General features: G+C 35.1%; 2 protein-coding genes across 5 annotated transcripts in view; both read left to right on the top strand.

Annotated features, from left to right (window-relative positions):
* LOC126887942 (uncharacterized) overlaps nt 1-12,385 on the top strand; it is a 500,758-nt gene that overhangs the window by 38,056 nt on the left and 450,317 nt on the right. The gene's annotated exons all lie outside the window — the stretch shown is intronic.
* Nucleotides 1-12,385, top strand: part of LOC114340427 (uncharacterized) — a 643,253-nt gene that overhangs the window by 348,525 nt on the left and 282,343 nt on the right. For 2 of the 4 annotated variants that reach the window (XM_028291178.2, XM_050655885.1), the window contains one exon: nt 4,063-4,115. The gene's annotated coding sequence lies outside the window, so the exon portion shown is untranslated. Of the gene's footprint in view, nt 1-4,062; nt 4,120-12,385 lie in introns of all 4 variants that reach the window. The other 2 variants (XM_028291164.2, XM_028291171.2) reach the window with 1 other exon arrangement.

The raw sequence follows: 12,385 nt of genomic DNA, 5'->3' as shown, positions 1-12,385 counted from the left end.
TTCAAACCAAAATGACCCCCCTGAAGATTGACCCACGAGCCGCCGCTGCTGCCTGTGCTTTCCAAAGTGCTGGAAAAATTAATAATAAAAAGCATCAAGCCAATACTAGATAGCAAAAATCTCATACCAGAACATCAGTTTGGGTTTAGACAAGAACATGGAGCCATAGAGCAAGTCCATAGATTAGTAAAACATATCAGCAACGACTTTGAAAATAAGCCATATTCCTCAGCAGCGTTTCTTTACATAAGCCAAGCGTTCGATAAAATCTGGCACAAATGTCTACTCTATAAACTAAAAAACCTATTGCCTCATCCATATTATGAACTTCTAAAGTCTTACTTATCTGACAGATTTTTTCAGTTAAATACCATTCAGAATATTCAGAATTATACCAAATAAAATCAGGAGTACCGCAAGGCAGCGTGTTAGGACCAATGTTGTACCAGCTTTTTACTGCAGATCTACAAACTTCAAGAACTACAATAACAGTAACCTTCTCAGATGACACAGCAATACTCGCCTCACATCATGATCCAGTATCAGCCTCAAGAAACTTACAAGCCAGCCTTTATAATATCCAAGCATGGTTAAAAAAATGGAAAATTCGAGTTAATGAGACCAAATCAATCCATGTTACCTTTACATTAAGAAGAGGTATATGTCCAGCAGTGCTATTAAATAATCAAATGATTACTCAAAGAAATGAAGTCAAATATTTAGGTTTACACCTTGACAGAATATTAACATGGAGAACACATATATTTCCAAAACCAAAACAATTGGGTCTCAAACTAAGATAACTTTACTGGCTTATTGGCAGGAAATCACAATTAAATCTCACAAATTAGATCTTAATATATATAAAGCCGTACTGAAGAAAATATGGACGTATGGAATTCAATTATTGGGTTCTGCTAGCAATTCAAACCTAGAAATTCTACAAAGATTCCAGAAAAAAGTTCTTCGAATTATAACCAATGCTCCGTGGTATGTTTCAAACAACATAATAGAAAAAGACCTCCAAGTTCAATCCATAAAAACTGAAGTCACAAAGTACAGTGAAAAATACAAAAACAAAACTAGTGCTCACTCTAATGACTTAGTGCGCGAACTGTTTAATGTCAACGATGAAGTGCGTCGACTAAAGCGTTTTAAGCCTACAGACTTAATAAACAGATTTGAATAAAATTAATTAACATTTACCACTACAGTATTAACTTTGTTTGTTAATTATATGTTAAAGGAAGCCTCTCACTGGAGAGAATTCCTACAAGTCATTTTTCCTTCTAATTATTGTCATAAAATTTACTTATTGTTACGAGTGATAACAGATTGTAAATTAAATGGAGCTAAATAAACAAAAAAGAAATTTGGGATAAATTGAGAATATTTCGATTTTGATCATTTTTTAATATGTTATTTTGTTTTAGTCAGAATGTAGGGATTTTCATTTTACAACGATTTTTATTACTCTTCTTAAAGCATCACGTGCCGTTATATAAATATTTTGGTAGTTACATTCGCTCATTCTGCATTTTATGAGTTTCTGTACTTCTACACCGTTTTTATTACATTTAATTACGCTTTATTGATTACACATTAAAGTTATATAGCAAGATTTATCTCAGTTTAAAAATAAATTATATTGTGTGCGTTAAAAATACTACTTTAAGGCACTAGTGCTTTAATAGTATATTAAGTATGGAGAACGGTAAGGGTGTTATACCGATCGAAGACAATTGTTTGGAGGAGGAGCGGAGCGACGACTCTAATTATTGTCTGAGATCGGTTACCCTTAACGTTCGACATGCTTATAACGATTTTTGCACGATTGATACCATTATAAATTATAAAATTAAACATTTTCGTCATATTGACTAGTTTCATTCATTTTATCAAGAAAGATACTTTGGTTGTTAGGTAGTAACTAGGATGCATAACAGCAATTGAGAATTGAGTTTTTATTTAGTTGTCAATAATTTTAAGTACAATTTTGATTATTATAAATTAAAATATGAGCGAAAGTGAATTTGAAGAAATTGAACGGGCTCGGGAAGAAGGGTGTTCCGCAATTATTCCCGAAAAATCCAAAATCCGTTATCAAAATACCTACCAAAGTTTTAAAAAATGGTGCGAAGGCAAGAATTTAAGAATCGAAGAAAAGACTCTATTGGCATATTTCGTTCAAAGACATATGCAGTTGAAAGCTCCTGGAAGCCTCTGGGCAGAATATTCAATGATTAAATCCACCGTTTTTCTTTATGATGGCATTGATATTTCCAAGTTTTCAACTTTGATCGCGTATTTGAAGAGAAAAAATGTTGGCTATAGGCCTAAGAAGGCGAGCATTTTTACACGGGAGCAATTTGAAAAATTTCTGATGGAAGCACCGGATGAAGAATTTCTAGTTCACAAGGTAATATAAGTGGGATGTCATTAAATAATTTAACAAATTGTACCATAAGTTTCAATATTAATAAGTTCGTTAGTTTTCTTTATTCTTTCAAAAAATAAATTAAAATTAAGAGATTTTTTAACTCGACGGTAAGTGAATTACTTACCGTCGAGTTGGAGTACTTACCGTCGAGTTGGATTACTTACCGTCGAGTTGCTAGTAAATATCACCTACTGACGTAAAATCTGTCACGGTAAACAGTCAAAAATGATCAATCGTGCAAAAAAAAATTTAAGGCACTGCAGTTCGTATTAGTCCTGTCGCCAGGGGGGGTACAACGGCCTCCTGTATTCAGATGGACTTACCCAAGTTTTTATTATGTATTTTGGCCCGTAGAACACGAATTTTTTGGGTAACAGTTGATCCGGATGTCGATAAGATTGTTATAAACAAAGAAGTTGAGGAATTACACAACAGCGATTTCTCGCAAAACAAAACATGTTTTTGTATTTTTTGGACCATTCTAACCAAAAAATGTTCCTACAAGTTTTTTCGTAGGATGCATAGTTTTCGAGATAAACGCGGTTGCATTTTCAAAAAATCGAAAAATTGCAATTTTTCAACCCGAATAACTTTTGATTAAAAAATAAAATAGCAATTCTGCTTACCGCATTTGAAAGTTCAAGTCAAATTCTATCGGTTTCGAATATATACATTGCTAAAAATTTATGTGTTTATTGCTAAAAAAAGCTATAAACACATAGTGTTTCCCGTGCCTAATACATGCGTTTACATGCATGCGACGTAGAAATAGCCTCGCTTGCACTCGTATTACCTACTCTACCTACTCGTTCGATTTTAAATGAGAAATCATTGAAAACATCACTCCAGCACTAGGTGTTTATACTTTTGTTTAACAATAAAATAATAAATTTTTAGCAATGCAAATAACTAAAACCGATATACTTTGACTTGAACTTTCAAATACGGTAAGCAGAATTGCTATTTTATTTTTTAATCAAAAGTTATTCGGGTACAAAAATTGCAATTTTTCGATTTTTTGAAAGTTCCACCGCGTTTATCTCGAAAACTATGCATCCTACGAAAAAATTTGTAGGAACACTTTTTGGTCAGAATGGCCCAAAAAATACAATAACATGTTTTGTTTTGAGAGAAATCGCTGTTATGTAATTCCTCAACTTCTTTGTTTATAACAATCTTATCGACATCCGGATCAACTGTTACCCAAAAAATTCGTGTTCTACGGGTCAAAATACATAAAAAAAACTTGGGTAAGTCCATCTGAATACAGGAGGCCGTTGTACCCCCCTGGCGACAGGACTATATTGACCGTGTAGGCAATTTTGATGTAATGTCAAAAAAATATAAAAATGGAATGTCAGTCAAGTTCAAGTAAAACTTTTTGTAGATATTGTCCTGTAATTACGTTTGTAGAAAAAATATTGTATGATATGCGTGTTAAAAAGTACATTTTTAAGGCACTCATGTGAATTGCAGAATTCGCTATCGCTCATTCTGCAAACTTTCACATGCGTGCCTTAAACGTGTACTTTTAACACTTATATCATAAATAACTATTTTTAGGCATTTTAAACAATTCTTGTAAAAATGTTTTTTCTAATTTAAATATTTTTTCTTTCCAGGTGTAAACGGCAATTCAAGATAGAATATACTGGTGTCTATATATTATAACATAGTATGTAAGTGTTTAACCTAAGCTAAGCTAAATTTTGTTTTTATAATTTGTTCTTGTATTGATAAGGGGCGTCGAATAATATATCGCTTGTACTATTTCGGCGACTTTGAAACAGTACTTCCAGTTGCAACTTTCGAATCGGAAGTCCGAGGTCTTTGCTACCTATTACACTATCTTTGGGTTATAAGTTCTCATTCGACGCCGAGTATTAAGTATTATATGAATTAAGTTTTCATCTATTTCTATATAAAGTCAAGATAAAAGTTCTTATGAAAAATGTATATATTTATTATTATTTGTGTCGGTTATTGGTTCCTGTCTATGAAGCGAAATGTATAATATCGTTTTAAGCTTTATTATAACGTGTTTGAAAGCCATTTGCAAATTAATTTACAGGATCTCTAATCTTCTCATTTTAACCCTTCCCTTACAAGGGTATTAAAACATATTCTAACTTCTAACATCCTAAGCAATAAGTTTCTAACGAGTTCGTGATTGATTAAACTAGTTCAAATTGTCATTCGTATCATTTGCCCCGCCACTTAACTCTAATCCTTTCATTCCAGGCCTCCAATTCACTATGTATTGCTCCTAATTCCGAAATAATCCTCCCTGCATGTTACAAACCCCATTTTGTTTTAGACCAACAAAATCGATCGTACTGCCAGTGTTAATTACTTCCTCGAGAAGCTCGGAGAGGGTTTATTGAAGCAAAATTGTTTCATTTCTCTAAGTCGCAATCAGATAAGCACCCTTGAATTGAATTCTTGCAACTCAAAAGTAAAAAATAAGGTATATTTTTTGACTACGCTGTTTGGAAGTGTCTATATCCACATAATATATGTAAAATTAGAAGTAAAATATTGTGAAGAGAAATAATTTTTATGCAATGACACTAATATTTATATATAAAATTAGTAACTAAAAAACATAACAAAGGTAACGTAATGAAAGTTATTATGTAATGAAAGTCATTATGTAATGAACTAAAAAACATAACAAAGGTAACGTAATGAAAGTCATTATGTAATGAATATAAAAGTAAATTAACATAAAAAAAACAAAATTAATACTGAGTATATCCTCCTCTATGTTGTACTACATTTTCCATACGATGTCTTAAGGACTTTATTAAGTTTCTTACTGATTCCTGAAGAATCTCTTCCTATTTTCATCGAATACACATTTTAGCTCCGCCACTGTCGCTTGTGCTCGATTGTGGAGCTTGCGTTTAACCTTATCCCAGAGGTGTTCGATGTGATTCATATCCGGACTCAATGGAGACAAGTCCACTGTTGTTATATTGGTGTTGACCAGGTAATCTTTCGCAATCCGCGTTGTATGACATCGAGCGTGATCATGCCTTAGCATGAAGCCGTCGCGTTGCCTCTGTAGCCGGCGTAAAGAACAACATGGTCTTGGAGAATATATGTAAAGTAATGATCCGCTGTGAAACCCCTTCTGCGATCACCACTGGGCACGAACACAAGCTCTTTTTTTCCTTCTAAAGATATACCATTACCACCCCAAAACTTCCACGAACCACCTCCATGCCTCATTTTTTTTTTGACACTGCAGCACTGGGCAAATGGTTTTCCGGGCCTCCGATAGACGCGTCATCTTCTGTCAATGCTTCAAAGCACAGTCGACTCTTGTCAGAGAATAAAACTCTGCTCCATTGGCCAAGGTCACACTTGATGTATTCTGATGTAAACTGAAGAAGAGCTTGTTTCTGACATGCGTTCAATTTGGGCCCTGTATTAACTTGTCTAGGAGTCAAATTGACAGCCTTAAGTTTTCTCCTAACTATCCATTGAGTGACGGTGACACCTCGAACATTTCTCAAGTATTGTTGAAGCTCAACTCCTGTCGCGTGCCAATTCCGAAAGCCACTCAGGACAATGAATCGATCGTCTCTCTCTGTCGTTACACGTTGCCGACCCGAACCTCGACTGTAGCTACCGATCTCCTGGTATCGACGATAAGCCCTTGAGACTGCAGTTTACGTTAAAAGGAGGCGACGGTCGATAGTCCTACTATAGCGCTCTCATAATTATACAATTATCTGGGACACCCTCCATTTATAAAATATTCATTTACTGCACCTCTAAAAGTAAACACACGTCAACGTTTGAAAAGCGACTGAGACGATCACCGGCAATTTCATAGAGGTCTAAATTACGTAGAACATGCCCATTACAATGTTTGCTACATTCTCTATGCCATAGAAGTATTCAAATTTTAAAACAGCTTGCCAATTTGAATAAATCAATTATTTTTTGGAAGCTCTATAATAGACAATATTTTTGCATTAGTTGTTTTAATTCAGTTTAGTAAGACAACATGAAATTACTAAGCATACAATACAATTCGTCGAGTGAGTCGATTTTGCTCGCAAGTTAGTTAAAATTGTCATTAGTATCATTTTTCTCGTCACTTATCTCTAATCCTTTGATTGCAGGCCTTCAATTCACTATCTATTGCTCCTAATTCCGAAATAATCCTCCCTGCATGTTACAAACCCCATTTTGTTTTAGACCAATAAAGTCGATCGTACTGCCAGTGTTAATTACTTCCTCGAGAAGCTCGGAGAGGGTTTATTGAAGCAAAATTGTTTCATTTCTGTAAGTCGCAATCAGATAAGCGCCCTTGAATTTTTCTGGAAGAAATAATTGGAGAAGTCTTCAACTCAATCCGATACTTGAGGCTTGTAATATTTGCAGAATGTAATATTTATCGAAAATAAAGTAATAAGAGGAACAGATTGAATCAGCGAAATCAATAAGATTTTATTAGATCTCTTGTAATATATTTCTTGCGAATACGAAACTTTTTAAGAGACAACTTTTTCCTAGCATGAAAAAGTGGTCTCAAGTTATTTTTAACAATATGTATTGAGTTTTACTTTTTGACACGGAGATTTGTTAACTCAGCGGCATAGTTTAAATAAATCTTCCAAAAATTTTCTATAAGTACATAATATGGCAAACACAGTGTTTGATGAATCTGGACAAACTACTAATTTTGAAGAGTAAAAATAATTCACCCAAGCGGCCCACCCCACTTCTTGGACCGTAATTAATTTTCTACCCCCTTTTTTCGGTCAGGTGTAGCAGACATTCCTTTCTGATGATGTTTGTGTTAGGACAGAAAATACGAACAATTCTTCATAGGCATTTGTATAAAAAGACCTGTAGTTTGTCTGTAAGGATTTTGTCACTTTCCATATTTCATATCCGTAGAGTAGAACAGACATAACATTTGACTGAAATATTCAGATCTTTTTCTTTGCATTATACTGGCCAGACGTCTAAACAGGGTTGAATATGCTAAAGGGATGTTGAGCTTTTCGTAACCTCATACGAATATAGTCTTTTGTACCTCCGCTTTCTGTTATGACATTTCCAAGATACGTAAAATTTTCCACGTTTTCAATCTTCATGTTGTTAGTAGTAAATAGTATATTGTTTCTTGAATTTAATCTCATGGATTTGATTTTAATAATACATATTGATTTTCAAAACTATTTTATTAGCTTCAGTGGAAAGTGTTTCCAATTGGTCAGCCACATCTTGGAACCTTTGTCCTAAGAGGCAGATATCATCGGCGCATTCTAGATCGTTTGGGCGTGTAGTTAACGTCCATTGTATCCTTCTTGTATCGGAGTCTAGTTTGGAGATAACAACAGAGAGTCTACAACAATAAGTTTGGAGAGTCTACAACAATGTTAAAAAGAAACGGAGAACGCACGCATCCCTGTCTGACTCCAGTAAGTATATTAAATTCGTCACTGTGGATTCCATTGTGTGTCATGCTGCATTTCGCCTTAGTGTACAGTGACTTGAGATAAGCTGTCAAAGGCACGCTAGAAATCGACAAAAACCATGTATGAGGGTATCTTCCATTCAACCGATTGTTCCAATAATAGCCTCACAGTATTGACACAGTATAAAGAGAGACAGTAGAATCACTCTCCGAAAAATTGAAAGTAAAATCTGTAGTCGCGCATGGCGACCGCGCAATGTTCTTAGTCGCTTTTGCCCCAATCTCGCATTGCTAATCGCATAGAAACGTACGGCTTTTAACAGGGAAAACCCGCATCCACCACTGGTGAATTACCAATTGCGTACTGCCAGTATTACTTCTTGAGATCAAAGCACCGACAGAGGAGTGGTTTTACTGTGGAACCTCTATATACTGTGGTATTGATGTGACTTAATGTGACTTGATGTCATTGATGAACTAAGGATGTTTTCTTTAATTTTAATAAACTTAATTAATAATAACCGTTTGCGAAACGTGTAGCTTTTAAACTATAAACGAGACACATAATAACTATATCAAATACGCGACAGTTTTTACTCTAAACTACTTAAAAACAAGATCCCGACCTCGCTAGATTCAAGTTGATAATACCTAATAAACGTAGCGTCCACCCTGAGTGGGTTCTATCTTCTTACTTACTACATTCCAATTATAATTACCAAGTAAAGAAAGATGTTTCGGACAAATTAGACGCCTTTGAGTTATGTGCCTACAAAAGGATGGGAAGATAGAGTCACAAATGTCGAGGTGTTGAGAAGAATGAGACAAGGAAGAGAGATTTAAATACAATTAAAGTTAGAAAACTGCAATATCTGGGGCATGTCATGAGGGGCGAGTATTATTACTTGTTGCAATTAATAATACAAGGAAGAATACAGGGTAGAAGGATCGTGGAAGAAGACGCATCTTCGATTAAATAATTTGAGAGCTTAGTTTAACTGCATTTCTGCTGCTCTCTTTAAAGCAGCGGTATCGAAAGTGCGAATTTCCATGATGATTGCCGACCTTCTTAGAGAAGATGGCACATGAAGAAGAAGACTAGGGGGTTGGTGGCTAGGGGGTTGGCGGGGGATAATTTCGAAATTACTATTAGTTGGGTAAAACCACCTTTTGAATGTTTGCTACCCGGGATTTCCGAGTTTTCGGTGGGTGAAAACATCTTTTGAAGGTAAAAATTATTTTACTACCAGAGGCTTAACAGCTCTGTTAACCTAACACACTGTATTTTTAATAATAATTAACAGTTATAATATGTGAAAGCCCCAGTAAATGAAATGATGAATTTTCCGCAAATATATATCCGCATTATCATATTATCATAAATTTTCCTGCTATTCGCACTCCTCGTGTCATTACTAAATCCTGATTATGCAAGATATCGGTTTATATTAGTTAGTTCAAGTTGGAGTCGATCGCAATGGCTCCGATAACTGCCAAGTTCATTACTCGTTGATACATGGATCCTGTATATAGGTAAACTTTATGGTGTAACAAACGCAACTGGGATAAGCATCGAGTTAATTGGATTGGGAAGTGTAGAGTGGAGAGAACGTTAACGAAATTACCAGCTCATGGTAGTTTCAAGTGAAAGCCGAATATCCTACAGGTATTTTCTCTATTATAAACTTTATTCATGTCACGCGGTTATTAGTTTAGTCTACTCGTAGTGAGTCTGTACCGGAGGAAAGCAGAACCAGATGATCCCTTAAATAAATTAGGTTTGATTAGATATCGATTTATAACATTTTTATTTCTAGTTTAAGTAACTAAACTGCTCTTGTATTTATTTAGTATGGTTTTTAAACATACATACTTAATCCATTGCCTCTTTTATCATTAGGTGTCGAGGATTTCTCCTTTATATGATACTCTCTGCAAATTTACGCCAGTTATTCCTAGCTGCTACTAAAACTTTTGCTTCTTGGCACGATGTTCCTCTTTTCTTAAGTATTTCGTTTACACTAGTGTTCCAGCTTTTCCTTAGTCTACCCCTCGTGCTTTTACCCACTGCTTTGGCCTCCCATGTCATTTTCACTTGTCTGTCACCACTCATTCTTATCATGTATCCAGCCCATTTTAACTTCTTTTCTTCAACTTTTTCGTTGAGCGATTTTACCTGTAATTTATGTCTTATATCTTCGTTTCTTCTTTTGTCTAATATTCTTGCTCTCACCACTTTTCTTAAGTATCTCATTTCTGTAGCTTATAATCTTTTTCTTTGTCTGTCATTAAGTACCCAGTTTTCTGTCCCCTATATTGTAATTGGGATATATACGGTTTTATACACTGTCATTTTGGTTTTTGTCGATATTTCTTTTTTGTTTAGGAAATTTTTATACAGTGAAAAATATGTTCTCGTTGCCAACTTTATCCTGTTTCCAATTTCATCTTCTTGTGTACCTTTGTTGTTTAACATTATTCCCAAATACTTAAAGAGGTCTACTTGCTTGATTTTTTTCCCTTCGATTTCAATATTTACAGTTGCTTCTTTGTTGGCTATTGTCATTACTTTAGTTTTTTCCATATTTATTAATTAGTTGTAGTTTTTTAGTTCTTCAGCCCAGATTCTTATGTTATCTGCGAGAGCCTTTTCAGTTCTTGCAACTGATACAATGTCATCAACAAATGCACTGGCTTCAATTTTTATTTTCTACAGATTTCTATACCCTATAGCGCATTTTTTAGTTTTTTTTCCACACTTTTTAATAACTTCATCCATAACAGATATAAATAACAGTGGGCTCAGCACTCCACCTTGTCTAACCCCGTCGTTGATAGAAAATTCCCCTGAAATTAAGTTACTTGTCCTGACCTGGTTTTTTGTGTTGACATACAAACCCTTTATTACACTTACAAGTTCTTCATATACTTCCTTGTTTATCAGGCTTTGCCATATTCCTTCTCTATTGACCATGTCAAACGCTTTTTTCATATCTAAAAATGCCAGGTACAGTGTATCGTTTTTAACAGTGTTTTTTCGGTATTTGCTGTAGTGTGAATATATGATCTTGTACGCTGTGTGATGGTCTAAATCCACTTTGTACATCTGCCAGTCGAGGATCGACTATTTCTCGTAGTTTCTTTTCTAGAATGACTTCGTACGTTTTCAACAAATAGGAGCAAGTAGGTTTTTAAACAAATAAAGTAAAAAGTACCCTATTGGGGTGCAGTAAAATTTACTAATTTGTTTCTTAGAAAATTGTAAAAAACCTAAGAAATCGTAATTTTATAAATATCTGCTTTTTGTCGCAAATATCTCTAGACCGTGAGTCTGATATTTACGGAAATCTTATTTTTTTTATCATCGTTATGGTCATTCTAATAAAAAATATACGGACTAGAAGAAAAAACAGAAAACAATTAAATAGTATAGTAGCACTAGCCAACATGGGAAGAAAAAAACAGAGGATTAAAGACAATTTATAAGTATGAGACTTTCAAATCTATATCTCGATAAAATAACGAGGTTAATGCGTTGTGCCAACATGCTGAGTGAACGCGGCTTTAGTCTCATGGCAACGCTAATCACACACAAAACGGACTTGGCTGACGCTATGAAATTTTTTAATTAATTAATTGTCAGATTATTCGTCTGTCGCATTAAACGGCATAAGAATTAGCCAGCATTTTATTTTACCAAAAACGAGCAGATACCTACACTGAATAGTGATAATAGGTTTGCTCACCGTGGCTGTTCAAATCCTTTAAAAAGTACAGTCCACTCTCAACCCTAAAAGTGAAAGGAACAGCAGACATCATGATCCGGCTCGAAGGACCATATGAATTGGGCGTCAAGGCTTCCATATCGTTAGGATCATTGTTCAGAGGAAACAAAGGCCGAGAGTTCAGTACTCCCTCTCCCTCATAACGTTAATAAAATTTCCAACTAGTAAAACTAATAAAGCTGACATCGTCTTTATAGTTGATCGCATGAATGATGCAGTAATAATATTGAACAAATTATATTTTGCGAGCACTACACTCTCGGCCAAGTTACTTCGCCAAAGTTGACCAAAGTCCGAAGTACCGTCACTACACACTCGTTCTACTTCGCGAGGAACACGTTCACGCCGGGCGATAAGGACTTCGTTCCTTTGACTTGATCGCAGAGACCGAAACCGAATGGAAGTATGCCAAGGCACAGCAAAGTAGCATAAGGTGGCTGTCCATGTGATATTAAGCTGTGATATTAAGCAGACTGTATCTTATAAGTACTTGGAACATAAAATTCGGTTGAGAAGAGATAACCAGACGTGCGAGCTCACACGTCTCATAAGATTAGCCTGGGCAGCGTTTGGTAAACTGAACCATGTATTTAAATCGGACTTGCCCATATGCCTCAAAAGGAAAATCTTTGACCAGTGTGTATTGTCTGTACTCACTTACGGAGCCGAAACATTAACACTTGCAAAAAAGGTAGTGAACAAGATTCGCGTAATTCAACG

This window comes from Diabrotica virgifera, chromosome 7, assembly GCF_917563875.1.
Source record: "Diabrotica virgifera virgifera chromosome 7, PGI_DIABVI_V3a".
Lineage (NCBI taxonomy): Eukaryota > Metazoa > Arthropoda > Insecta > Coleoptera > Chrysomelidae > Diabrotica > Diabrotica virgifera.
This window is presented reverse-complemented; position numbering and strand designations above follow the sequence as displayed.